Genomic DNA, 27,477 nt, shown 5'->3' on the forward strand with positions numbered 1-27,477 from the left:
AGCTGAAATATACCTGTGTGTCCAACAGCAATATTTTATCAGTGTTTTATCAACATACATACAGGAAAGTGAACACAAACTGAGGATACCTGTATAACCAGTCCCCAAGTCAAGAAAGAACAAGACCGTCACTCCAGGGGCTCCTTAAGCCCCCTTTTCCAGTTACTGCCACCTCCCCCACCCCAATCCCACCAGGGTGACCACCATCCGCCCCCAACAGCATAGACTGTCTTTCTTTGTATGCAGACTGTGTCTGGCTTCCTTTGCTCAACCCTGTAAGAGTAATTAATCCATACTGTACTTGTGCTGCTGGTGTGTCATGGCTGTATAGTATTCCACTGTGTGTGTATAACCCTACTTATCCATTCTACTATTGGTGTACATTTGGGTATTTCCCACTTGGGAGTTATTACAAATGGTGCTGCTATGAGATGTTTGGTACATTTCTTTTGATGACCCTATGCACACATTTCTCCGGGATACACACCTAGACTAGAAGGGCTAGGTCACCGGGTGTGGCTGTGTTAAGCACCAGTAAATGCCTCTGGTTGTCCACAGGGATTGTATCAGTTTACATTCCCACCAGCCGGCTGCTCCACAGCCTTGCCGACACTTGGTTGTTGAAAGACAAACGCGTAGTTTTGTTTTTCAATTGGGGGAGGTGGAGTGTATCACATTGCTGTTTTAATTTGCATTTTCCCGATATCTAATAGAGTAGAGCACTTTCTGGTATATTAAATGGCCATTTGGATATCCTTTTCTATGAAGAGTCTAACAGATATTTTGCCTGTAGGGAGGGAAGAAAAGGGTTATCTTTTCAATCTCTTAATGGTGCCTTTTGATAAATAGAAGTTCTTAACTTAAACGTTCACTAATTTATCTTTTTTTTTTTCCTTTATGGTTAGCTCTTTCATGTTCTGTTTAAGAAATCTTCGTCTACTCAAGGTCACAAAGATGTTTGCCTTGAAAAGCTTGATGAATTTTTCATCTTTCACATTTCAAACAGAGACTGAGGTAAGCGTCTTTTCATCCTCCAGACAGAATTCTTCTCAGGACCAGTGAATCTATAGCATGGCCGAGGGGCGAGACCCATAAGGGTAGGAGCAGGGACTGGAAATCAGCCTGCCTGGGTCTCCCAATTGCAGCTGTTTGACGTTAGACAGTTGCTTAACCTCTCTGTGCCTCATTTTTTTAGGGGTAATAATTCCACCTTTCTCATGGTTTTCTTTTTTGTTTGTTTGTTTAATTGAAGTATAGTTGATTTACAATGTTGTGTCAGTTTCTGGTGTACAGAAACGTGTACATATATACATATGTATATATACGTAATACATATACACAGTACAGCATAGTGATTCAGTTATACATACGTGCATTCTTTTTCATTATAGGTCATTACAAGTTATTGAATATAGTTCCCTGTGGTATATAGTAGGGCCTTATTGTTTATCTGTTTTATATAACGTAGTGTGTATCTGCTAATCCCAAACTCCTAATTTGTCCCTCCCTACCTTTCCCCTTTAGTAACCATAAATTTGTTTTCTCCATCTGTGAGTCTCTCTGTTTTGTAAATAGGTTCATTTGTGTCATTTTTTTTTTAGATGTCACATAGAAGTGATATCATATGGTATTTGCCTTTCTCTGACTGACTTACTTCACTTAGTAGGATAATCTCTAGCTCCATCCATGCTGCAAATCTCGTGGTTTTCTTGAGGACTAATAATGGTATCTACACTCAAGGCTGAGAACAGCCCCACAAAATAAGCATTCACTAAGGGTTAGTTATTATTATTATTGGTCTTAATTTAACAAGCTAAGGGGGGAAAGAGTGAAGAGGATGGGGAGGAGGAGGTGGGGAATCAGCATTGCAAATATGGGAGAGGATGGAGAGGAAGGAATAGAAAGCCACGAATCCCTGTACATCTCTTAAGTTAGTTCACGGATCATAGATTGTCGGCATGTAAAAGCCAGAAGGTTCCAAGAAGTTTGCTCTGGGAATGCCGGGTAACAACTCCCAGATGGCCAGGAAGCACGGAGCTCACATCTATCCCCTCCCTTGGGGTTGGCCCGGGGAGCAGGCCACAGTCCCACTAATTATTTTAAGCAGGAAATAGATGATGATCTATTGAACCAGCCAGTATGAAGGGCAGCTGTGCTCTGGGGGAGGAATCAGCTCTGCTGACAAGTCAGAAATTCAGTTCCCTGACCCAGCTTCCAAGAGGTAGATCCTCACCTGGGGGCTCAGATGGTTTGCCCAGAGACAGTCCTGGGGGAGGTGGTCACTCGATCTTGAGCCCAGGAAGCAGAAACTTGAGGACCGGATCATTTAGTGAGTCAAAGACTTCCTCAAGGGAATGTCTAGGACTAGGTGTATCTCTCCTTCAGATAAATCTCAACACATTTAGAATAATATCAGACCCCTTAGTCTAAAACAGGAATTGGCTAACATCATCAATAAAAATCCACATAGCAAATATTTTCTGGGTCCTGCGGTCTCCGTTGCCACGTCTCAATTCTGCCATCGTGTCATAAAAGCAGCCGTAGACATTGTGTAAGCGAATGAGCATGGCTGTATTCCAATAAAACTTTATCTATGGATCCTGAAGTGTGAATTTCATATAACAGTCATGTCACAAAGTATTTTTTGTTTGCTTTTCTCCAACAATTTACAAATGTGAAAACCGTTCTTCATTCACAGGCAATGCACACACAGGCAGCAGACCAGACTGGCCCAAGGAAAGGAGTCTGAATCAGTCCAGGTCAGTGTTTTGCAAGCATGGTCCTGGGACAGGCAGCATCAGCACTGCCTGGGAACCTGTCGGAAACGCGGTTTCTCGGGCCAGCCCAGACCTACGGTGTCAGAAACTGGGGGCCGCCTCCAGGTGGTGCTGGTACACGTTCCAGCTTGAGAATCTTTGGTCTAGAATTCAGGTTCATCCAGGCACCCATTCTAAGACAGCTTTCCTATATCTTTTTGCAACAGACAAGCCAATCACCCTAACACTAAACCCCTCCTGAGAAGTCCTTTCCCACAGCACCAGGCTGAGACAAAGGGCCCCAGCAAATTACTGGCAGGCGTCCACATTCCGTCCCACGTGTCTGATTTAACTAATACCAGACATGATCAAAATCGGGTATCTGTCATCTGTCATCAAGACTAATGAGGTTCCCCTTTGTGAGGATTTCAGCTGGACGTGTAGGTAGGAAATCATTCATTGCTGCAAGGAGCCAAAGTGAAAAAAAAATGCAGAGAGGACAATACACAGCTTTCACGAGGCAGAAGCCATGGATGCGCTGAAATTGTGAGGGTGACAGGCAGTCAGCGAGGCTCATCGCCACAGGGAGGGGATCCAGAGGCAGAGGAGAGCTGAGTTAATTAACACCAAGCACTAAGGCGGAGATCCAAGAACATCCCCACTGAGGGGGCAGCAAGGAAACCTGGCCACTAACAGCTTCGTACCCTGAAACATGTCTGCCTCCCGGGCTAGGGCGTCCCAGGTTCCTGTGAGATTCCTGGTCCCATGTGAGTTCTGCCGATAGACAGGGTTGGAGGGTCTTGGCCCCCAAAGAGTAGGACACCCTTTCAGTGGCCAGAACACTCCAGCCTCACTCACGTGTTCAGTCTTTCCTTAACACCCTACTGTTTCCCTGTTCAGGCAGGTCTCCCCTCCCCTCCCTTCCTCCAAGCACCTAAGTCTGATTCTTCAAGGCCTCACTGAAAGGGAATCTTCCCAACTAAGTCTTCCTTGATTCTCCTGCTCTTTTCTCCCTGCTGGTTAATTCATCTCTTCCTCAGCGCCAGTGTCCTGTTACTGGTAGCCCACTGAATTTGTTCTGCCATTTTTTTCCCAAACATACATTTTTATTTTTATTTTTTTATTGACATATAATTGATATACAATGTGTTAGTTTCTGATGTACAGCACAGTGATTCAGTTATATGTATATATACATATCTTTTCATATTCTTTTTCATTATACGTTATTACAAGCTATTGAATTTAGTTCCCTGTGCTGTACAATAGGATCTTGTTGTTCATCTATTCTGTGTATAGTAGTTTGTATCTGCTAGTCCCAAACTCCTAATTTATCCGCCCCCGCCTACCTTTGGTAACCATAAATTTGTTTTCTATGTCTGTGAGTCTGTTTCTGTTTTATAAATAAGTTCATTTGTATCATTTTCTTGCCATTTTAAAAGTTACCCATTGCTGCTCAAGTGACCTGCAGGCACATCTTTGTGTCCTTGCTATTTCCAGCACAGGACTTGCACATGGTCACAGGTTAATCAAAGCTGGGGGAGAACAGAGAAGGGCTGGTCGCCCCTCTCTGGCCTGGCCTCTCCTCCCTCAGTGCCCATGACCATGTTACCGTCCAGAAGACCAAAGGCCAGAGAGGTGACGGGATCTGACAGCACCGATGGCAACAGCGCTCCAGGAGAGGAAGGACCAGATGTCCCCGGGGGCCCCCTTCCCCGCCACGGTCCCCTTCACACTTCTAAATCCCTTCTCCACACTTCGGCTGAGGGCGCCTGGGAGGGTTTCAGGGCTTTCAATGACCCTTTGCAATTAACTGTATGGGAAATATCGCCAGTCAATTAGTGTTGGCACGTTTCCAGGGCTGTCACCAACCTGCTCTGGAGCAAATCAGACTTAATTATCTTGTTGTCTTGTCTTTTTTTTTTAATTATTAATCTAATTTGTGAGGGTTTCTGTAAACAGTTAGGTAAGCAGAGATTTTAATTTGAATGTAGCAAATTTGGACAAAGCAACTGTATTTTACAAACAACTGGAAGCTTTTAAAAACCTCAGCCCAGTCCTGTGGTTGGTAGTTAGCATCGGTCCTGCATATCCTTCTAAAGTTTCTAGAGTCCCACTCTCAGGGAGCAGACACTTGGATCCCCGTAGAGAGAAACTCACTTTTTTGTCTTTTGACCACCGTGAAGCCCAGAAGAGGAGCTAGGGAGGGGCAGCCAGTGTTTTGTTTGGGCTCAACATCTTCAGGCCCAACAGTAAACTTACTGAATTAAACAGAAGAGCCATTTAACGGTGACTAATGGCTGCTCGGAGAGGGAGCGAGATGCGGCTCAGCACTTCCGTGGCGGTTAGCAGGTGTTTCTCCCTGCTTACCCATCTGTTCTCCCCCCGGGAGCATGCAGGAATCAGTCCCTGCCACGCCAGGGGGCTAAGCCCTCAACACCCAGCTCTGGATTCAGGTGGCTGGTCAGCTGTACTGCCTTGTCTGACTCCCGTTGCTGGCTTGGGATGGACAAAGGACTGGGGCTGGGCTGAGAGGAGGCACTCATGGGACGTTTTCTCGGACTAGGGGGATAAGGGCAGCTCTCTTTCTGCTGGTGGTGCTCGGTTCTAAGAATGAGTATCCTGTCCTGTTGTGTTGCTGGTTCATGAGAAGAGTTAGCTTCATGAGAATGAAGGAAAAACAAAGGAAAGCAGAGGAGAGAGAGGGAGAGATTGAGAGAGATAGAGATGGAGATGAGATGGAGATGACAGATGGAGATGACAGACGGAGGTGGAGACAGAGAGAGAGACAGACAGAAAGAAGAGAGATTCCTGATGAGCAGTTGAGTTGACACCCTGATCTAGCTATATGTTGACTTTTCAGTTATTTGGCCACTAATTCACTTCTCTCCCTCTTAATCCCATTCAAGTTCTGTGTGTCACAACTCAAAGAGTCCTTACAAATATTATCACAGGAAAAGGTTTTCAAGGTCAAAAACTGGGACTTAACTATTTATTGTCAACCACAGACAAGCAGTAAAACCCCCTTTCAATTGAAGCTCCCTCGAGAGTCTGAACGATAAAGCAAGGTAGGATTAATCTTGTGGAAGGAGTAACTTGCATTTTATTTTTGCCCCTCCCTCTGCCGAGGCACCTGCAGCCTTTTCCTTCAGAATCCTCGAGAACTTGAGCAGTGACCTCCGAGCTGCTTGCCTCTCAGGCATTTCTCTGAGTCCAGGGATGGCGTGGCTGCATCTGGGCTGCCTGGAGTCTCCAGCATCACTGCTCCCACTTGGCAGCAGCACAAAGGGCACCACTCTACGTTTTGGCGTCCTTTGGTCCTTGGCGTCACTTAGAAGAGAGGGTCCATAGAGAGCTTTCACTAGGCATGACGTTCTGGTTCCTGGAAGGCTCCGGAGGAGCCTGGAGGGAGACTGGAGGTGGCATGTGCTCCCAGGCTGTGGGAACGTGTCCGAGGAGGGATTGGCTAGAAGGCATTGTACCTGTTACCGCTGACATTCATTGCACAACTGAAAAGTGAAAAGAAAAGAAACCCTTGGTGTGAATCTGAAGACAAACAAGATCTCGTCACAGGCCTCATCCTTCTGGGCCGATGCAGCCCCGCCTTTACACGGGGAGAACTGAACTTTAAGGTTTCACATGTGTCCTGTGGGGCTGAGGAAGATGCTGTGCCCTTAGTGGGCTGGATGCTGGCATCTGTCAGCCCCAGGTGATACAGTGCAGCTGGCTGGCCTGGCTCTGTGCCCAGTTCTGAGCATCTCCTGGGTCCTGTCCAGTGTACTATGGGATCGATAAACATTTAAATGCAATGCTTCCACGAGTCATCCATCATAGTAAATGCCATTCAATAAATGTCACCGGAGGGTAACAAAATCTCTCCCACGGAAGACCCTCTGGCCACCACTTCCTCTCTCAACCCTCCCATTAGGGTCATCACAGGGCCTCTCCTGGCTTGAAACTGAATAGCAAAAGATGAGGGCCTGCTTGGAGCAAAGGGTGAACTTTTTCCTAGAGCACTGGCACCCAGGAGCTGGCTTCCTAACCCCATGTTCTTTGTGGTCACCATTAGTGCTGTTTGCCAAACGTTTCTGGTTCTCTTTATTTCTAGAGCAGGATATGATTTTACCACCTGACCCCTTGTGATTGGATGCATCTAATTTAACAGTTCTGACCAATACTCTGTGAACAGAAGTGCCATGTGTCACTTGTAGACTGGAGCATTTAATTGCTCTCACAAGAGCCTCTCCAGATCTCTTTTCCTTCTGATATGATAACCTAGAATGTTTAATATAGTGACTCCTCCATTAGGCTGGGTTCCTCAGTGACTCCAATGAGCTGAGCCCTCTTCAGGCGATGTGCAACATGAACAAGAAATGCATTTTTCTTGCTTGAACCTAATGAAATTTGAGGTGCTTTTTGTTACAGCAGCATAACCTAACCTATTCTGACTGATATAGGCTCCACATTGCTAAGATATTTGAGAGAAAGAAGCAGATACCAACCTGATCCTTCTTCTCATCTGCCCCAGGCATCTAAAAGAACTGTATAAACTTTGCAGCAGGAACAAAAACTTCCCTTTTAGTCTAAGAATGGCTGTTTTGTCGCACTGGAGAGATACCTGGTTTGTCTCCAGAAGAGTCCTAGCACACAGAGAAAGAAAGCATCTTCCTGGGTCCATCAGGGTTTTTTTTTTCTCAGTGTACTATTTATTTTATCTTTATTGAGGTATAGTTGATTTACAATGTTGTGTTAGTTTCTGGTGTACAGCATAGTGGAACTAAGAACAGAGTTACCATGTGATCCAGCAATCCCACTCCTGGGCGTATATCCAGATAAAACTCTAATTCAGAAAGATACATGCACCCCAATGTTCACAGCAGCACTATTTACAATAGCCAAGACATGGAAGCAATCTAAATGTCCATCCACAGATGAATGGATGAAGAAGATGTGGTGTATTTATACAATGGAATACTACTCAGCCACAAAAAAGAATGAAATACTGCCATTTGCAGCAACATGGATGGACCTAGAGATTATCATACTAGGTTCATCAGTTTTCATTCCCAAGCAGAGAGTGCTGGGGAAAGCTTCTGCTCTTGGGGTGGAAGTTGTCAGTGTTGTCTCAGGACCCAAGTAGCAGGGTGAATGCTATTTTATTTGCTCATCCTGGAAATGTGTCCAGAAAAGGTGTCAGGCTTGGGAAAGTGACTTGGTAGCAGGGCTGTGCCTGTAGCATTGGCCCAGAGAGTTTGATTGAGGACATAAGGTCACCCAGTGTTACTCCAGCAAGCAGCTTCAGTCTCCAAGTCCTAGCCTCTGCTGACAGTTGGGAGGCTGAACCTGCTCGAGCTGCAGGAGGGAGGCAGGCGTGGGCATCTGGGATTTGGGAGGGGACACTGAGGAGGCAGGCATCACCCCATGTCTGAGCAAGAGAGGCTGCCCAAGACACTGCCTCCAAGACACAAGGCAAAGGAAAGTGCCAACAAATGGCAGAGGCTGGGCCTTCTCTGGTTGTTCCGACCCTGGTCCTTGGTGGGGACTGTCTTTGTTGGGTAAAATATGGCTCCTTCCCTCCAGGATGGAGAGCATCAGGACTGGTGCTGCTAGCTCAGCTCTGCCTCCAGATCACTCTAAAGATGCACAGGATGGACGAGGGGATGGAGCTTTGACTTTGGCATTGTGGGATGTCAGAGCTGGCCTCAAAGAGCCCTTTTGCAAAGTGCCTTCACCGCTGCTGTAAAACTCTCCGGCTACATTTCCAGCAGGGCTGCAGGCTGTGCCTTTCAGAGTTCAATGCCAAAATTTGACAGAGAAGGCAGGGAGGACAGTGTTCTCCTGTCATCTAGGACAGAAGCCGTCCTTCAGGCAGGAGGTGTCATTGTCATCTGCTGGTTGTTCAGGAACAGTGTCCCTGTTTAGGCGCTTTCTGAGTCAGCTCCCTGACTCCACCTGTCTGCATCTGTTCACCTGCCTGGTTCACAACCGTTATGGCCAAAGGGGGGCCTTCTGGATAGGTGAGATGGCATGGAAAATATATTGATACTTTAGGCAAGATTAGCTCTGAGCATTCTGAAGGGCCAAGGGTCCCCAGGAGGTGTGCGTCTTCTCTTCCTTGTCCACCTCCCACGAGCAGCAGCTGCATCGGCAGGTCGTCACTGGCTGCCTCGCTCACCAGCTACAGGAGAGCTGGCCTTGCTCACGGCCCTGGGTCCTGGGCTGCTTGGGCTTCTGAGCAAGCTCCCCAAAGTTAACTCTCACGTCCTAGCAGTGTTGCTTTTTATTCTTTTCAGGACAATACCTTTCATCTGCAGAACCCTTTCTACTTGCACATCTATTATTGCATTCGCTTCTCACAGGCATTTCAAAAAATTGCAAAATGAATTTCCATAGTGTTCACACAGTATTGGAACTCGTCTCCCACCGCCAGGAAAACCAAAGCCATTCACACAAACATTCAGTTAAGGACATCCCAGCTTTTTGTAAATACAATGGAGTCGTAGTTTTCTTCTCTTCCGTCTCCTCTTTCTCTCTCTGCTTTTTCATAATGTGTTTTACTCTCTTAGAAAGTCCTTCTCCTGGTTTTATTGTCTGCATTCCGACCTGAGGGTTCGCGCTCTCAGGAAGTATTCTGGCCTGATATCCTCATTCTTTGCTCTGGTTTTACCTTCTTTTCCTTTCAACAAGACAAGGTAAACCCTATCTTTTTTTTTTTTTTAAATTACAGCTTGCTTTTTTCTCCTCAGCCTGCCCGCCCCCTAATATTTCTCAACTTGTTCCAAAACCCATGGACCATCGTCAAAGAGCGAGCATCTTCCTGTGTACTCTCTTTGAGTCCCATAGGTTTTTCTTTCCTCAGCCTTCTTTAAATAGAACTAGGCATTCATTCATTCCTTCATCTGCTCAGAAGTGTTTCTGGAGCACCTGCGATGCGCTAGACCCTGTGCCAGGCACTGGGGACACAGCGGTGGGTGAAGCAGGCACATTCTCTGTCCTCACGGCTTCATGCTTTTGTAGGAGAGACTCACAAAGACGTAAATAACTGAAAATCATCATGTCAGAAAGTGGCACGTGCTCTGAAGGAAAATAAAGCAGAGTAAGGTTATAAAGAGTAATGGGGGCTCAGTGTTTCTTTTTTAATGCTTAAAGAGGCCTCTTTGAGGCAGTGAGGTTGGAGCAGAGACCTGAAGGGGCAGCAGACGCAGCTGGGCCCTCCCTACAGGAGGAAGAAGAAAGCCAGAAGGTGGGAGGTGTTTGGGATGTTCAAGGAACACCGAAGAGGCCTGTGTGGCTGAGCCTGAGGAGCGGTGGGGAGAGGGGCGGGAGGTGAGGCCGGACAGGTGGGCTGAGGGCCTCTTAGGTCACAGTCAGATTCGAGTTGACGGAAGTGGGTCGAGACTCACTGGACAGTGAAGGGCAGGGAGCAACAGTCTGATTCACATTGTAGATGGATGGCTCTGACTTCCAGGTGAAGATTTGAGGATATGCAGAAATGGAAACAGAGAGTTCATTTGGGAGGTCAGGGCAGGAGTCCAAGAAAGATAATGGTCCCCTGGACAGGATGGTCCTGGTGGAGGTCTCGAGAGAAGTGATTGGATCCAGGATTAACCTTGAAGGCAGAGCTGACAGCAATTGTGCACAGACTACACTTAGATGATGAGGGTGTTTCTGGTGTCAGTAAAACTGGATGAACGGCGTTATCATGAACCGAGGTGGGGAGACCAGTGAAGGGAAAATGCTTAGGGGTGGCAGGAAATCAAAATTCAGGTTTAAATATGTTAGGCTTCATATAAAAATGGAGATATGGGAAGAAAGCAACCGGATAACTAAGGGATATTGAGGCCAGGGGATCATCAGGACCAGGGGATCATCGGGTTATAAATAATGTTTAAAGCCACAGGACCGGAAGGGAACACCAGAGAGTGGGAATAAATGAGGAGGGAAAAAAAGGCAGTCCAAGGACTTAGCCTTAGGGAACTGCAAATTTTAAAGGTTAAGAAGAAAAGTGGTAACCAGCAGAGAAGATTTAGAGGTAGCCTGTGATATGGGAGGAAAATCAGCAAAGAAATGGCTCCCAGAAGCCAAGTGAGAGAAATATTTCAGGAAGGAGGACATGACTAATGGGGCCAAGCCTTCTGCACCTTAGAATACCACAGATCTTCTCATCTGCATCACCAAGTGGAGGAGGGTCCTGGGAGGGTCCTGGGAGGGTCCGTGGTAGGAATATTAGGGAAGACAGCGAGTAAGATTCTGCTTTCACATGGTGGCCCGAGTGGGACTTTAATGCCCTTAAAAGTGAGATGGAGAGGCTGGCATACTGGTTTCTCCTTCTCTGCTGGACCATATTTCAGAAGGCAAGAGAACAATTATGTAGTTAACAGGCTAGAAGGTTTATCCCATAAACAAGTACTTGTACCTCCCAGAGGGTATGGACCTGGCCTTCAAACCATCACAGCCTAAGCTGTGGCTGAACAGAATGAGGGCCTCTCTTTGGTCACCTAGAAATTCTGAAGAGTTTCCGAGGGAATCCCTCAGGAAGAGTATCATCATCCTTATCTCAGACGACAGGAGTTGGGGGGTGTAGGTCAGGAGCTACCTGAGAGGTGGGATGTGCAGCCACGGGGCAAAATGTAGCTCATAAGAGTTTCCTCCCTCCATCGGACCTGCTGGCCTTCTTACTAGCTGGCTTGCTTATTTGGAACCTCTAAATGGAAACAGCACAACAGGAGAGGGGAATAATCTGATGTTAGGTTCCTACTCTGCCTCTGAGTTGCAGTGCCATCCACCCTGGGGCACTAGCCAGACACTCAGGAAACCTCGTTCTCTTTCACTCCTCACTCTGAATCCAGCACCAAGTCCTGCCAATTTGACCTGCTAAATCTGCAGGTAACATCTTTCCATCCCTACTGCTGTTGCTGGGATTCAAGTCATCACTCTGGCTGGACTATGGGAAGAGCCTTGTGATTAGTCTTGCCACATCTGCTCGGAGCCTCTCACCCTTTTCTCCACACCGCACAGTGATTTTTTTCACCCTCTGCCTGGAAATGTTCAATAGCTTCCTGTTGATCTTGTGCTGAAGACCGAACTCTGTGGCGTGGATGCACCCTCCCCCCCTTACTCTGATCTCAACTCAAACATCTTTCTTTCATGAAGACCTTCTCCGACCACCTTTTCCATCATGAATTCCTTTCTTATCTGTTCTCATAGAGCCACATTTCTTCCCTTCATAGCTCTGACCTCAATTTACAATTATAAACTTAATTAATAACTATCCTCCACACTGGACATTAATCCCCGTGACCTGTCTATTTTCTTTCCACTGTGTCCCCAGCTCATATCAGTGGCTCCCACATGAAAGAAGGAATGACAGTATAAAGGGAGCTATGTAGAGCCAAGATGAGTTTATTCAGAGAGGAAGCAAGATACAAGCAGTTGTCACTTGGAGAGCCACTGCCCTTGGAGATCTGGATGCAATTACCATGGACATCCATTAGTTTTGCTCTCCTCCCAAAGTGCTTCTGCAGGTCCTGGCTTAGGCTCCTCAAAGTTCAATAATGTTATCTGTAGATGCTACCTCTGCTGGATTGAAATCCTCATCTTCATAAATGTCAGCCCCTTTTTGGTCTCCACAGAATATCCACTCACACCAGCCACGTTGTATATTGTAATAAAATGTGGGCTTCTGTAGAGCAGTCACCTCATGGATTGCTTTACTATCTTTGCTTTCCCTCATTTCTGTTCTTACCTCTACTCCTCTCTGGATTGTCTCTCCATCCTCACCTCCAGAGAACTGCCAATTCTTCCTTTTTATCTGGAGCACCTTCCTCTTTCCTTTGCCACCTTGATGCCACTGAACTCTCAGACTAGAGGAAGGGCTCAGCTTCCACCCCGAAATGTGCGTGCAGAAGCCCACTGAGAGCCTGAGGGGAAAAGCTCGGACCTTCGGTGTGACATCAGCTCCTTGAAGAACATGAAGGATTCGAAAGGGGAAAAGATCCCACCCTTCCACGCAGTCGTAAACACCAGCTGTAACATAGGGATGAAACCCAGCATGCTTTCGCAAAGGCCATGCATGAGCTAGATGTTAGCCTTTTCTGGGACTTCGCCCTGGATGTGACTTTGATGAAAACCTGAATCCTTATTAGAACCACCTGAAAGTCCTAAACGAAGGCAGTCCGGGCCTCCTCACTGGAGATCCTGGTTCAGCTGGTTTGGATGGAGCCTGGCAGTGGTATTTGTCAGCCTTCCCAGCTGATTCTAATGTGCAGCTGGGGCTGAGCACCTCTGAAGAAACATCTTCTTTTAGAAATGAGGAAATTGAGGCTCAGAGAGCAGACCTGCAGCTCAACCCAGATACCCTGTTACTCATAATTCTGTTTAAAATAGTTTGAATGCTCGTGGTTTGCCCTTTTAAATCTCAGCATCTCCATCCTTGGGTTCACTGTGTCTCTCTCAGAGGGCTGGACGTCTTTGAACGCCACCTTTCAGGGCAGATAGATGGTATTATACTTTCTAAGTCCTGACATTTAAACGTTTTCCACTGCATTCTCGCCTGGGGGGCCACTTGGGTGTTACTAATGCAGCGCTTCTGGACTGTGGGGTGCATGCAAATCACCTGGGGAACCTGTTAAATGCAGAGGCTGCTCGAGAAGGTCTGGGGGGAGGCTGCGGAGCTGCATTTCCATTTCCAACGCTGCTGGTCTGGGAAGCACACTCGGGCAGTAAGAGAGAAGTGGAGTGTGCCATTTCTGCCTGCCTGCCAGGCTTTACAACTCCCTCTGTCAAGGGAATATCTCTTGTTATGTCTTTATGAGAATCCCATCCTTGACCACAGGGACTGCTAGGGGGTTACTGAAGGAGTGAAATTCTGTTTCCCCCGAGATTGTTATACTGAGAAGCGTGTTAGTTGGGGCAGCCAGGAGACGCTGTGACTGCTATGTGGTGAGACTCTGTTAAAAGCAAGTGGAGTCAAGGTGAGAGATGGATAGAGAATTCTGATGTCCGATGTGATCCCTGAAGCCTCTGAATTTAACTGTGCTCAGAGATTTATGCACAGCATTTCCCACTTATCTCAGTGGACACATTCTCTCTCTTTCTTTTTTTTCAGGCTGGTCTAAGTGTGGTACAGAACCCCGATGGGGAACTGGCTACGCTGATGTGGTTTCTAAGATGGTGAAGATACCCCCAGTCCTGGCTGGGAATTTGGCAGTATTTCTTATGCAGCAGTGTAACAACTGGTTAAACTGTTACCTGTGGAGCCAAAGCTCTTTCTGTTTGAGGATTTGGTCCAAGTGCCTATTGTGATTGGAGCTTTAGAAGGATGTCAGAATGTTGGAATAGGCTGGCTTTGGGTTTTGGGTTTGTTTTCGGTAGACTAGTACATTTTCTTAACAAAGGATCAAGTTTTAGTACCAAGTACCTACCCGTAAGCAGGAAAGGCCCCGTCTGTGGTGTTCAGCTATTTAAGACAGTGGCCATTTACATCTTCAGACTCCCTGACAAATTCTTTGCACCCAACTCAAGTTAATGCAGGGCAGGGCAGGAGGGTGAGAGATTGTTTTAATTACCTATTATTGCATAATGAATCACCCCAAAAGTTAGCAGCTTAAAACAACGCACATTTATTCTCTCTCCTTTCCTGTGAGGTAATAATTCCAGGGCAGCATAGCTCGGTGCCTCTGACTTAAGAGGCTTTCACAAGGCTACAGTGAAGGTGTTGGCTGGGGCCGTGGTCTCATCTGAAGGCTTGACTTGGGGTCGAGGGGCCATTTGCTTCCAAGCCGTCTCATGTGACTGGCAAGCAACATAGACCTCTCTACTGGGTTGCCTCAAAACATGGCAGCCGGCTTCCCCCAGGGTGAGAGCAAGAGAGGAAGTGCCCAAAACAGACGACACAGTCCTTTATCACCTGATCTCTTAGATGCCACTCAGGAAGTTCAGGCCAGGCTCAGTGGACGGGCGTGAATACCAGGAAATTGTGACCGTCAGGGCCCATATGAGAAGCTGCCTGCACGGAAACTCATCGAGATGTAAGATCACAACACTTGAAGGTCCACCAAGTCCCTCCCAAATGCCTTCTGCTGTGTATTCTTTGTCAGAGTTAAAACTTTCTCTTTACACGTGGAACAAAAGCACATTAGCTCTTGCTTGGCAGTTGGGTGATGGTCAGAGGCAGCAGCCATGAGTCTGCAAGGTCCGGCTCCAAGTCTTTGTGGGATGATGACATGGGTCTGTTCCTAAGTGCCAGAAACACCATGGGTAGGGTCTGCATTCAGAGACCACAGCATTCACTAAGATGAGTGTTAGTTATACAGAGTTTCAGAAATGACATTTATCATATAATTCTTTTAACTAGGTTTCAAGGGAATGATAATGAGAGAAACGCCAAGCCTGGCTAAGTGGGACCTGTGTTTGTTCAGCCCCTATAAAACTCCCAGCCTGTGTTATCTGCCCGAGGGGCAGAGGTCTGCTCAGTGGGTGTTGTCGCCAATCCTCCTTTGTACCCATCTCAGCTGTGGTGTGAAGATGATGCCGAAGCGGGCAGAAAGCAGGCCATCCAATTTACTGACGGAGAAGCCTGTTCGTGCCACTACTGGGCTCGAGACCTCTGCGTTTCTCACCAGCCGGTGCTGTCACGGCCCAGTGACCACTGAGGTCAATTTCCCTTCTTCCCTTTTCTACGTTAGTTACTACTGCGTAAATCCTACCTTCTCTCCATCACTGTAACATTAAGCTTGTTAGGAGTGACAAAATCTGTCGTTTTAGCCTGAGGCTGCAGGATTTTGGAGGATGCACATATGGCCTTCATAGAGAGAAATGCACATCTTCCAGAGATGCTGGACTTGCAGACGGATGCAGTAGCCAGGGGAGATGCTGAGTTGTCTTCCTGTGGAGAAAAGGCGTGTGGGTGAATTGATTTTATCTGGGATTGTAGCATCATGTTAGGAGCATCTGGGGGAGGTGCGCACAAAGGAGAAGGGCACTTGAGTGTGAGGTCACAGGGTAGAACACAGTGGAACGCAGTGTGTATGGGGGTGGGCTTTCTGGCCTGACTTCCCATCTCCTTCGTCCCTAGTCCTTCGGGGAGCTTCCCTCCTGTTCTGTGAGATGGTGCTGAGACTGCCAATCGTAGCACTTCGCTCCTCCTCCTCAGGGCTTTTGTCTCTTAATAAGAAGCATCTTAACTAAAACAAGTACATCAAGAATATTTTGGTTTCCCTCTTCTCCACCATAACCTTGCTGATAACTGCTGGCATTAATGTTTCAGTGGAAAATTTAGAAGTTGGTCTGATTTTAGAAAATAGGAGGGTAGGTCACCTGTTAAATCTGTCTTATTTCACCCTTAAGTTTACGACATATCTGTATCTGGTGGGACCTCTAATATCCGTTGATTTTTTGACCTGCAGCTCAGGTCTTCAGTTTAAGATTCTTTCTTTTATTTAATCATTGGTACTTGCTTCCACTCTATTTGTCTTATTTCTTCCATCAAATATACCATGAATCCGTATTTTGGATCTCTTTTTGGCTACCTATTTGTGGCATTGTCCCTATTTATATTTTTATTTTTCCTTTTCCTCTTGATTCTGAGTGAGTTCTTCAGAACTGTCCTCCACCTTACTAATGTGATTTTTTTTGCACTGTTGATTCTTTTTTTTTATGCCTTAAAAAATCTCTTTTCACATATTTGAAAGTAATGTTCTCTGCTTATCTCATTGAGTTCCCTTTTTATAACTCTCTCTTAGCAGCTGCCTTTTGATCTCACTGTGTTGTCTTTTGTTTTAATATTGTTGACAATACAAGACAAGTGTCTAAAATTTATGTCTGTTTCCTGCAGTAAATCTTCCCCAAAAAATGTTCTTCTATTGCTTTGTAAGTATTATACTATCCATCTGTGTTTAGGATCTTTTCAGAGGTCCCATATTATTTTGTTTCTATTTTTTCATCTTTGAACAATAAAGCTTCTATCTGTGTCTAGAATTTGTTCGCCCAAACTGGATAAGTAGATTCTTCTGCAATCATCTCATTGAGGTCTTAAGCTGGAGGGTAGCCTGAGGACTTGAGACCTCCAACTATGGACAACAGCAGAAGAGCAATTTCATGAATGGGAAGTGTCTTTTCTGGATAAAGCCACTGAGCTGGGCATTTGTTGGTAAGTGGTCCCATGCCAGGGCTCACCACATCTGTGTGAGCCATATTGGTCCACAGGACAACGGAGTGTGGGCTGCCGTCTGCAGCCCATCAACCGGTGCAGCTGCCCACGCCCTGGCCTCCCTGTGTGGTTGCTCTTGCAACTCTCCATTGCCCTTTTAGTTACTGCTCCCCTCCCCATCAAAAGGGAACTTCTCACTCACCAAAGCTGCTCCCACCTGGGTTATCCTCGATGGACAGAACTCCCTGGTGTTCGTCACATTTTCCCTTGTTTTGTGTTAATCCACAAACACATAACCCACACATAAGCTTCTAACATAATACATATGTTCACCCAGTGCTCTATCCTCTGCCAAGAACATATCAGTATGTCTGCTTTGTTCTTCCAGTTCTGACTCATCCTTGAGTCAATGGTCAATGGTCCTCTTTCGTGCCAAGCACTTTTGGATTTCTCCAGCGAGAGTCATTTCTCCTAGTGAGCCTTGCACATATCTCTGCTTCACCACTGGTAAGTCGTCTTGTAACTGCTGATTCTCCTGTCTCCCCAGTGAGACCTGAGTTCTGAGTTGTCAAGGATGTGTTCTGTTTATCTCCATTATCTCGCCTGTGTCCTTGACACCTGCCAGACAGTTCAGCAAGTGCTTATAAATGAACTAACTGAGTGAGGAGATTTGCACATGAAAAAATAGCTTTGTTCAACCCTAAGGTGCTTTAGCTTTGGTTTAAGGAAAAGCATGGTGGTCTGCTTGGACGCTTAGTCTGGACCGAAGGTGGGAACTGCAATGCTCTCATGCTCTCTTTTCTGTGCTGCGACTTGTCTGTGACAGTCCTTCTGGTTTGTGAAACTACAGAGCGGCCACCGCTCCCAAAACACTGTCTTCCGCTCCTCACAGGTACATGGTGTTTGCTACCATCACATCCTGTTCCCAACTCTTCAAAAACAAGCCCTGTTTTCCGATAATTGGAAGACGCCTTTGACTTCAACAAAGAAACACACTTTCTCATGTTCTTGTTGCCATAAATCACACTCTACAGTGAGGTACCTGTCTTTCTTTCCTGACAGACATGGAGAATTGAATATGCCAGGCACTCTCTGCTACGTATACTTTATTTTCAATATTTCAACCAAATGTCAAAGAGACAAAGAATCTCTTTCCTTTAAGAAAAATCCTGTCTAATGGCTTTGGAGGAAAGATTGAGATGGGCCGGGTGCTAATTTTATTCCACCTTTCCCTAGGACTGAGTGGTACCCTCAGGAGCCATCAAGAGATAGGGACTGTGTGCATTTAGATCTTGAGATGCAGAAAGGCACTTCAATAAACAAGTTCTTTTTTGTTGTTGTTCAGATCTGTGTTTTTTTCTTTTTCGTGACTTTATTGAGGTATGTTTGTTACATGAAAAGCTGCACATATTTATAGTGTACAATTCGACCAATTTTGAGTTACGCATACACTGGTGAAACCACAACCATGATCAAGACAACGCGCATAGATCTGCACGAACCTTGCGGGTTTGCACACCACCAGGGGTCAGGCTTCTACATCCATGAGAGCTGATAAATTTGGTCCTTTTCTGCCTGTTGCAGACATTGGTTTTTTGTTTGTTTGTTTGCTTCTTTGTTTGCCACCTGGTCTTTAAGCTCTTCTCAGGCTTTCCTTTGTTACTAAAACTACCAATATTGGCATGATTTTTGTTTCCTCTTGAAACCGATGCAGGTTAGTCGGCAGCCACTCGTGTTGTATGTTGGGGGAGGGGGAGCTCATCCACTGTGGTCCTGCCCTTCTCGTGGAATTACAGTTCTCTGGGCAGCAAAGCCTTCCAGAGGCTTCGCTGGGGTCCCTTCTCTCATGTTCTGACCAGGACTCCAACCGTGTGAATGCAAGTATCTCTAGCACTGCTTCTCTCTTGCTGAATCACTCCCACGGCTTCCTGACAATGAATTCTGCCTTCTTCTGAATCACAATTTCTTCACTGACTGGCCAGTGGTAACTGTAGGGTGCCCAGGTTTCAGCTAGCATGCCAGCAAGTTTCCAGAGGGGATCTTGTTTTAATATAAGCTTTCTCATCTTCTGTTGAGTACTAAGGTCATTAGTGTTGTATGCTCAGAAAGCAAAAGGAAAAAAATGGTGGTTTGGATGACATTATGGTTACTGCAGAGATTTAATCTGAGTACAGGATTGAAAGTGTCCTGACTCAGAACACAGAGTTGTCACTCAGATTCCCGGCCTCACAAGGGGCTATTCATTTCAGTTTTCCCAGACAGAATATTGGAAGTTAAGTAAGAATCATAGGGTCTCTAAATTACCTCATGATCATTTGTTTGATGAATAGGACCGAGTCATTTCTCCATGGAACTGTAAAAATGGCTTTACAAATGCTGTTTGAGACAAGCAGGTCATCCATTGGGACTTGGACATCTTTTTGCAGTGGGTAGGCTCTTATAGGTGCGTAATTATAACATGTTTTACTCTGTGTTCTGTTCCTGTGACATTCACCACCTCCTCTGGCAAAGGCTGAAAGAGGCAATGGGGTCTGACAAATTTCGGGGAGAACTACGTGTATTTGAAGATGAAGATGGCTGGTGGGGAGAGAGTAAGAGAGAGGGGTAGGTTGATTACAGGGTAGCAGATACAGAAACAGAAAAGGAGTGGGGACAGAGATTCAGAAAAGATGTGGAAAAGCTCTGATCCTAATTTACAAGGACGAGAACCAGCGAGTACAGACCCGGTTATGTGTCTCTGTTTTGGTTACTATTGTTGCATAATAGACTATCCAAAACTTAGTGCAATGAAACAACTTAGATTCTGTGGGAATGATCTGTCTTTGTTCCAAGTTGTCTGGGGACTCAGCTGGGAAGGCTCTGTTCCCTGGGGGCTGGAATAATCTGGAGCCGTCTTCACTTACATGACTGGCAGCTGATGCTGACCACAAACTAGGATCTCAGCTGGGACAACCTCAGCTGATATGCCCTCACAGGTATTTAACACGTAGCCTGGACTTGCTCACAATATGGCAGCCGCAGGGTAGTCAGGCTTCTCATATGGGACTTGTAGTTTCCAGCATGAATGCTCCAGTGAACAAGGTGAAAACTGCATTGCTTTTTATGACACAGTTTTGTCTCCCGCTGTACTCTTTTGGTCGAAGCATCACATGCCTATCAAGGGTCAAGGGGAGGGGACACAGACCCCCCAGCCCAACTCTTGCTGGTGGGAATGTCAAAGAATTTTGGGGTCATGTTTTAAAACCATCACAGTTTTGTAGTTCACCTCGACTACCATGCTCTGAAGTTCCTGAAGGATTCCTCCAGCGATCTTCTATTTCACTATACTCCTGAGTGAATCTCAGTGTAGCTCAATACGCAATGTTGAATAGGTAAATGAGGGAGCTCACGTTACACAGCCTTCAACATCCAGGTAAAATAAGTCTCAAATGTGGGGAGAAATTTAATTTTAAGATGGTAAAGGTATAGAAAAATTCAACACGTTCTGCAAGAGAGAATAGAAGGTCAAGAAGGTCAGTATACAACAGACTCATTTTTTCCCCACGAGAATGTGAACCCCATGAAGACTGAGGCAGAGAATGTTTTTTCCTCATCTCTAACTGAATCTTCCATGGTGCTTGGCATGTAGGAAGTCCTCGGTAAGTATTTTTGGATTGATAAAAATAAACCTAGCCTTAGTTTGAGTTTACCCCAAGCCCCTATGAGCTCAGGAACAGCTGAGGTGAAGTCATACAGTCACAACTGAGATAAAGACATAACCAGAGGTGATACTTCTAGACAGGAGAGAGATAGATTGATGTGTCTGGGGGACAGTGGGGTGCTGACAGCTCCCTTTGGATATTGAAACAATTTCTAAGTAGCAGAAGGTAAAGACTTGGTCTGTGATGCTCCAAAGGGGAGAACAAGCACCAATGGGGAGGTGGGTTTAGGGTTCACTTTGGAAAAAGCTATTCAACCACAGAATGGACTGTGGACTCTCCCTCACTGCTTAAGCATGGCAGAAAATGACTTGGTCTGAATCAGATTCAAAATATTTAAGGGTAGAAAAGACAGTGGTTCAATCCTAACTGAAGCTGACCCTTAAAATGAACAAGACAGTGTTTAAAGCAATCTAGAAACCTTGTCAATTTTGACTCAACTCAATAGGAAATTTTAGGAACCAAACCATGGAAAATAAACCCTTTGTAGGAAATTTGCTAGTAAAAATTATTCTTTATTATTGGTGTCCCAATGGGTGGTTTCTTATAAACTTTCTAAGAGTTTAAGGCCAGATTGTGAAAGCTGGAGTAGCAGGTGGACTGTTCACAATCCTCATTAGAAGCCCTTGAGTACAGATGGGGAGCCTCCAAGCCTGCTGGTTCTTAAAGTATGACCCCCGAACCAACAGTATCAACAATCATGTGTGAATTTGTTAGAAATGAAAATTCTTGTGCTTCTGCAAATCTACTTAACCAGAAACTCAAGGGTAGGGCACAGAAATCTGTTTTAGCAGGACGTCCCGGTGATTCTGATGCAGGCTGAAGTTCGAGGACCACTGAATTAGACCATTTCTCTAAGGCCCGTTCTAATTCTAAGATCCTGTTTCATCAATACAAATTCCACAAGCTCCTTGCAGATAGAAACCACGCCTCATATTTGTTTTAGTTAATTACAGGAACTACTGTTCTGGCACATATTAGATGAGCAAGAAGAAACCACATGTTGATGTAATTCCAGGTGTTGGACCATCTCAAAAGACTTGAAATCCCATCTTCAAATTACACAGACAGACATCTCTTTTATTTCTTGCCCTTCCTGGGCTTTCCTTCAAGTTCAAGAATTAATCAGATAGGGTTTTACTCAGTTTCCTAGAAAAAAAGATCTCGCAGGATCTCCTAGTGGAGGAGCAGTCCTTAGAAGACTGAGGTTCATGTGACGTGAGTGCTCTTATCACTGTGGAATTAGATTTGCATACAACGAAATTGTTTTCATTTGATTTTTAATATGCTTTCTGGAAGGAACATATGTTATAAAACTTTAAGTTCTCATTTGATTATCCTATAACTGGATGGCAAATACTAATGATCAGTCAAGTTGGGAAGATGTTACAAAGCATCACAAAGGCCCGTGGATGTGATTTAGGGACTCTCCTTTCATAGATGTGCCAACCCACGGAAGAGACGGGAAGTGCTTTGCCCAGAGTTGCACAGCTTTGAATGGTACATCCAGGATTAGACCTGAGATCTTATGATTTCCAGGTCAGAGCTCTTCCCTGACATTAGAAATTTCCATAGTAGGATAAGTGAGGTACATCTCCCCCTAAAAATCCTAAATAAAAGTAAATGTCAAGTTGCTTTTTAGAGTTTAGCAACATTGGTGTATGCAAATTGCATGCCTATATTCAGAAGATACGGTGTGTCTGGATTAATCTTCTCTATTGTCACTTTAAGTAGAAGTGACTAGTCATGTATTTCACTAACTGAAGCACGCTGAATGGAAAATAAAATCACTGCCCTAGAGCCCTTTCTGACACTAATGTATGCATGTTTATCTTTGCCTTCACATTCTACTAGACAGTTGTGTCTGTGAGGATGCTTCTAAAAGTGTTTTCAAAGGAGGAGAAAGCTATGCTTACAGCTCTAGCCAGATTTGACTGGTGGTTGTTTAATCATAAACAGGATTGAAAGGGCCCATGGTGATAGTTCATAAACTAGATTCTAGAGCCACTGGTATGCCTAGTTCCAGGACCAGCCTCTCTGGGAACCGAGTAGGTATTCAAGAAAATGAAATGTCTTCCTGACTTTGAAACTCCTACCATTTCCAATGTTTTATTTATCTGAATCTACTCATTTAGTGAATTTTTATCAGTAAGGCCACACAGCCTAATAAGTAAGAACACAAGTGCTGGACAGACTGAATTCTAAGTCTGGCTCTACCCCTTCACTTGCTCTGTGGCCTCACACAAGGTTACTCATGCTCCCTGAGCCTCACTTTCCTCATCTGTGAAATGGGGCCTATCAGTCAGGATTCAGAGAAGCAGAACCACACCAGGAGATCTGTCTATTAAGGATTCGGTGTTATTCAACTGTGGGAGCCAGTTAAACAGTTTCTGCAAAGCTCTTGCCTTCCTCTCTGATGCTGGTACTTGAGATCTGCAGAGCAGGCAGGCAGCTGTAAGCAGAGAAGAACAAGGACAAGTTGGAAGCCACAGACACTAACAGGAACCCACAAGAACCAACCCGAATCCACGTAAGTTCACACTGCCTCCAACTTCAGTGAAGTGGACGTCCTGCAAGAGAAGCTGTACCTCTTTTATCACACAGCTAAATGCACATCTGACCCCAGGAAATGGCAAAGCTGAAGGCGGGCCCAGGGATAGGTGGAGCAGTTGCAAGTCTAAAGGCTGCCCCAGGGCAACGTGGTGAGTCCGCTCATCAGTGATGCAAGAGAGTAAAAACAAGACGGCAGCCACCTCCTCACTTCCGCCCTCAAAACTCTGGCGCGAAAAAGATCCCCGGTGGCCCATCCCCACCGGAAGTGCCCAGCAAAGGGGATTCTGGGAAATGTAGTCCATCCTAGCCCGGTGGGCGCTCACAGAGCCACCACGTGGGGCTAAGGACAGGACCACTCTGCAGGCATGTTAGGAGGAGTCATGAGTGCGGAGCCTGGGACAGTGTGCAGTGATCACAATGATGACAACATGTGGTTCCCACTCTGAACGACAGTCTATTTTAGGTACTACAGGAGCCAGGAATAAATTCGCAGACGCTGTTCTAAAGTTCCTTACGTTCTAACATGAGAGAATACATGCAGATGAGACATTATAATTGTAACAATTCTCCACAATTACGATGTCTCAGGAGCTCGTCTGTTCCGAAGGGGCAAATTTAGGCAGCTTGCCCTTTAAGTGCAGAAACCCTTTCTTTCTTTCATCATTTTCATTGCACATCTTTGACAAGTGCATTTTACGTTTTCTGACATCTTACATAGAGTGAAGGGAACCATCTAAACTTTCCTTTATGACTCAGTCATCACGGGGAGCGTAGTTATTGTATTTTTCTATAATGGGACCAGGTGTATTTGGAGCAATTTGGGCTGTCCCTGAGCGGCCCGTGATGGGTATTGTTTTTCCTTTCTTTCTTTTTCCGACTCCGCCCCCTCTTGGCTCCGCCCTGTCGGGCTCCACTCTATTCTTTCTTGCTTTCAGCTGGCATTTCTTACTATTTTCAGTCCTCTTGCCTACAGCGGTCTCTCTCCCTTCTTTTAGTTTGCTGCCTCCATTTTGCTCTATTGAGAAACCAGATAACTAAGTTTATTAAAACTCTGCCAAACAGGATCAAATGAGCCCTGATGAGAACCTGAGCAAAGTTCGTTTTGTTGCATTGGTTTTCCCTTTCTCAGGAACAATGCAATTTCCACGCCCCCATAAGCAGTGTTTCTTTCATTGTGTAGGTTACAAGAAGGACAGTGTGCTTCCGTGCAGCATGGAGGCCTTCCCAGCCAGCGAGGCCACGTGGTGCCCTGGCTCTCTATGTGAAAAAAGGGCCAAAGCCCTAGTGGAGAGAATGGCTTGGAGGACAGACTGGTCATATAGCACCAGGCAGCCTAGATGCGTGTGTTCAAAAGGCCCTTCCTGTGGCAGTTGGGACCGTGGTCGCACTGGATATAGCAATTTAGTTTCAGCAAAGCGTCACCTAACCCACGACATTTATGTTAGTAATTTGAGATTAATTCTATATTTTGTTCTTATTTGATTTCTAAATGCTATGGTTGTAGAAGGCCCATAAACACGGAGAGTTTATAGGTAGGTTTGTGTAGTGATGGCAGTAAGCATTCGTGTGGGCAGGGGAGCGGGGGAGGGGAAGCACTTTCTTTTGACAAGAAAAAATAACTTCCCACTAAGCTTCAGATCTATCTGTCAAATTATTATAATTTCAGTTTTCTGCTTGAGCTATGGAGAGATTTTTCAATCCTGCCTGTCTGGGGGCTAATTTACCCTACAGTCTTTGCACTGGCAGTGTTTACTTTTGCTTTGTGATTTGGTGTAGCATAGTGGCCAAGAAGTGGGCTCTTGGGGCCAGGCAGCATGGGTTTGAATCTCAGCTCTGCCAAATTACTAGCTGCATGACTGCTTAACCTCTCTGTGCCTCAGTTTCCTCATCCGTTAAACAGAGTAAGACAGTGTATAGCTGCTAGGTATAAAGTAAGGATTAGATGAAGCAATGCATGAAAAGCGTTTAGGGCAGGGCCTGGCCGAAAATGAGGAGCTTCTTAAATATTGGCCATCGATATTCTGGGTTTTCTGTCACTTCAGAACCTCCAAGCATAAATGCTGAAATGAAAGGAATGGAGGAGAAGCCAAACCATGACAGTTAATACTGGCATTATAAAAAGCATGGCTCTAAATCAAGTTTATTTAATTATGAGTGTTATAATTAATTTCAAAGGAGAATGGCCATCCCCATCAGTGCTTGGCAGAATGCCTGTGTTTGGGATTGAAGAAAACATAGTTGTGTGTGTGTGTGTGTAATGCTTTTATGATTTAAAAAATTAGTTCAGTCATCAATTTTAAATCCTGTTCAAAGTAAAATCACATTTGGGTGGCAAACAACACAGCATCTACCAATTAGAGCCATGCTTGCATGGCAGAGAGCAGAGCACTCCTGGAGCTAAACACCATGTCCCAACCACAGAGGGAAGCTGCCTCCTGTTTGTCTTTTCAGCTCCAGCATGAGTCCTGGAACAGAGAAAGAAACTCATTTGGAGTCTAGAATAAGTGAATGAATAAATGAATGAGCAACGAATAGAGGAAAGAGCCAACAGGAGCCGTCTGTGCAAGGCAAGAGTGAGTGTCAAAGAGAAATACTTAAAAGAAGATTAAAAGAAAGAAGAGTGATGGAAATCCATATTATTCTCCAGCTGCCTGTGAAGTTAAATTGGTCCAAACAGTGTGGGTCTCACCTTGACTGGCCCTGCCTGGTAACTGGCAGATCTGGGTGGTAAGATGGTGGTGTCACCGTGTGTAAGCTGTGTGTGTGTGTGCATGTGAGTGTGTGCACCTTTAAATTAATGTTTTCGGGCTGTCCAGACCTCTTCCACTCGAGTCTAAAATCACAAAAGAAAACTTAAAGGCCCTTCATTATCTGCCACTCATGCCGGACAGCATGTGCTAATGGCTCCCTTGAAACTCAGTTTAGTCTTTCTCTAACGAGGACTACTCTCAGGTCCTCTGCCTGTGGAGGAGATGCCCGTGGGTTCTGACTGACTCTCCTCTGCTGTGTGACTGCCCGCTTCCATCCTCATTAGAGTCAGAACATAGAAGAGGACGATCCCAGCACCCGAGCCTGTGGAGGTCTTCACAAGCGGCTTAATTTGCCTTTCCCGCCTTCGCCTCCTGGACGATGTCACTTTTGGCTCCCCCCGAATCTGCTGCAGATTCACAAGCCCTCCCCGGGGACTCTCATGAGTTCCATGTAACCCACAGAAACGCCCAGACACCAGGTAAAGGGAGCTTCAGCGAGTCCTGGATACTTGCGCCCCGTCGGCCCCTTGGGGGATTTGCTCGGACTGACAAGCGTGAATGGAGCTTCTTGCTGCCCTAGTTGTTGGTGTGCCAGCAGTGGTGGTGCCGGGTCCTGGCCAGCTCGACCTCCTGCCCCTCAGGCCCACCCGGGCTCCCCCGAGCCTCAGCAGAAGTCAGCTCCGGACAGCGGGCCGCGAACCTCAGTCCTGATGCCGACGCGGACAACCTCACGACGTAGGGAAGTTAGCGTGCGAAGACCTGGGTTTGAATCCCAGCTCCGCTCTCTCTAGCTTCACGGTGTCTTAATCATGTTTTATGTCCTGTATATTATGAGGTTTTGACATCTTAAAAAATGCCTTTCTGGCTGAGGAGAAGCCTGGGCTAGCAGCTTTTAGGCGTGCGGAAGGACTCGTGCCGCAGGTGGCCTGGATGCACCGGGTGACCAGCCTGGAGCCGTACCTCCTCTGTCTGGCCTGTGTACCCAGGAAGCAACATTGCTCTGTCTTAATCATGCAGCGGCCAGTGCCAGGCAGCTAGGGACCGCCCCCGTAGCCCAAAGCACACTAAAATGATTCAAACCAGCCGATTCTAAGTTGTTCACTCGCCCTACTTGCTTTTCCCATAGACAACCAGTAAGGACAGTGGCCTAAACCTTCCCCTCTCTCCTGCTTCTGCTTCCTGATCAAAACCACCCGTTCCTTCTGTGGCCCTGCGTGGTGAGCCTTGCCTCCTGTGTCTAGAGGGACAGTGAGTCGCATTCCATTTTACTTCCAATGACATTGATCTCTGTCTCATCACCCAGTCACCTTTATAAATTAAGACTTGGACACAAAACACACGTGCCATGGGCAAACTACTTAACCTCTCTGAACCAAATTTTTATTGCTCTAGTCTCTTCCTCCTCGGGTTGTTGGGAGGGTCAAAAGAGATGACGCACATGATCCTCCCGGCGCTGTGCCCGCACGTGGAAACCCTGTTCTGGAGAAGATGCATAGTCATTGGTTAGTTCAGCTCCTGACTTTTCTCTGTCGCGATGCTTGCTGTCCCTTTTTCACCTGTGGGTGCCAGAG

At 46.0% G+C, this 27,477-nt stretch overlaps 1 protein-coding gene and 1 long non-coding RNA gene across 2 annotated transcripts in view; one reads left to right on the top strand and one right to left on the bottom strand.

Annotated features, from left to right (window-relative positions):
• The window catches only part of SHISA6 (shisa family member 6), a 378,159-nt gene that overhangs the window by 15,813 nt on the left and 334,869 nt on the right, over nt 1-27,477 (top strand). Inside the window, exons 2-3 of the mRNA XM_032498808.1 lie at nt 906-1,014; nt 2,699-2,759. The gene's annotated coding sequence lies outside the window, so the exon portion shown is untranslated. The remainder of the gene's footprint in view (nt 1-905; nt 1,015-2,698; nt 2,760-27,477) is intronic.
• LOC116669324 lies at nt 248-21,661 on the bottom strand. Its single transcript, XR_004326691.1, has 4 exons — nt 21,365-21,661; nt 17,779-17,790; nt 17,533-17,545; nt 248-257 (listed from the first exon to the last, which is right to left on the bottom strand). It is a non-coding gene; the product is annotated as an uncharacterized LOC116669324 (long non-coding RNA).

Source organism: Camelus ferus, chromosome 16 (genome assembly GCF_009834535.1).
Source record: "Camelus ferus isolate YT-003-E chromosome 16, BCGSAC_Cfer_1.0, whole genome shotgun sequence".
Classification (NCBI taxonomy): Eukaryota; Metazoa; Chordata; class Mammalia; order Artiodactyla; family Camelidae; genus Camelus; species Camelus ferus.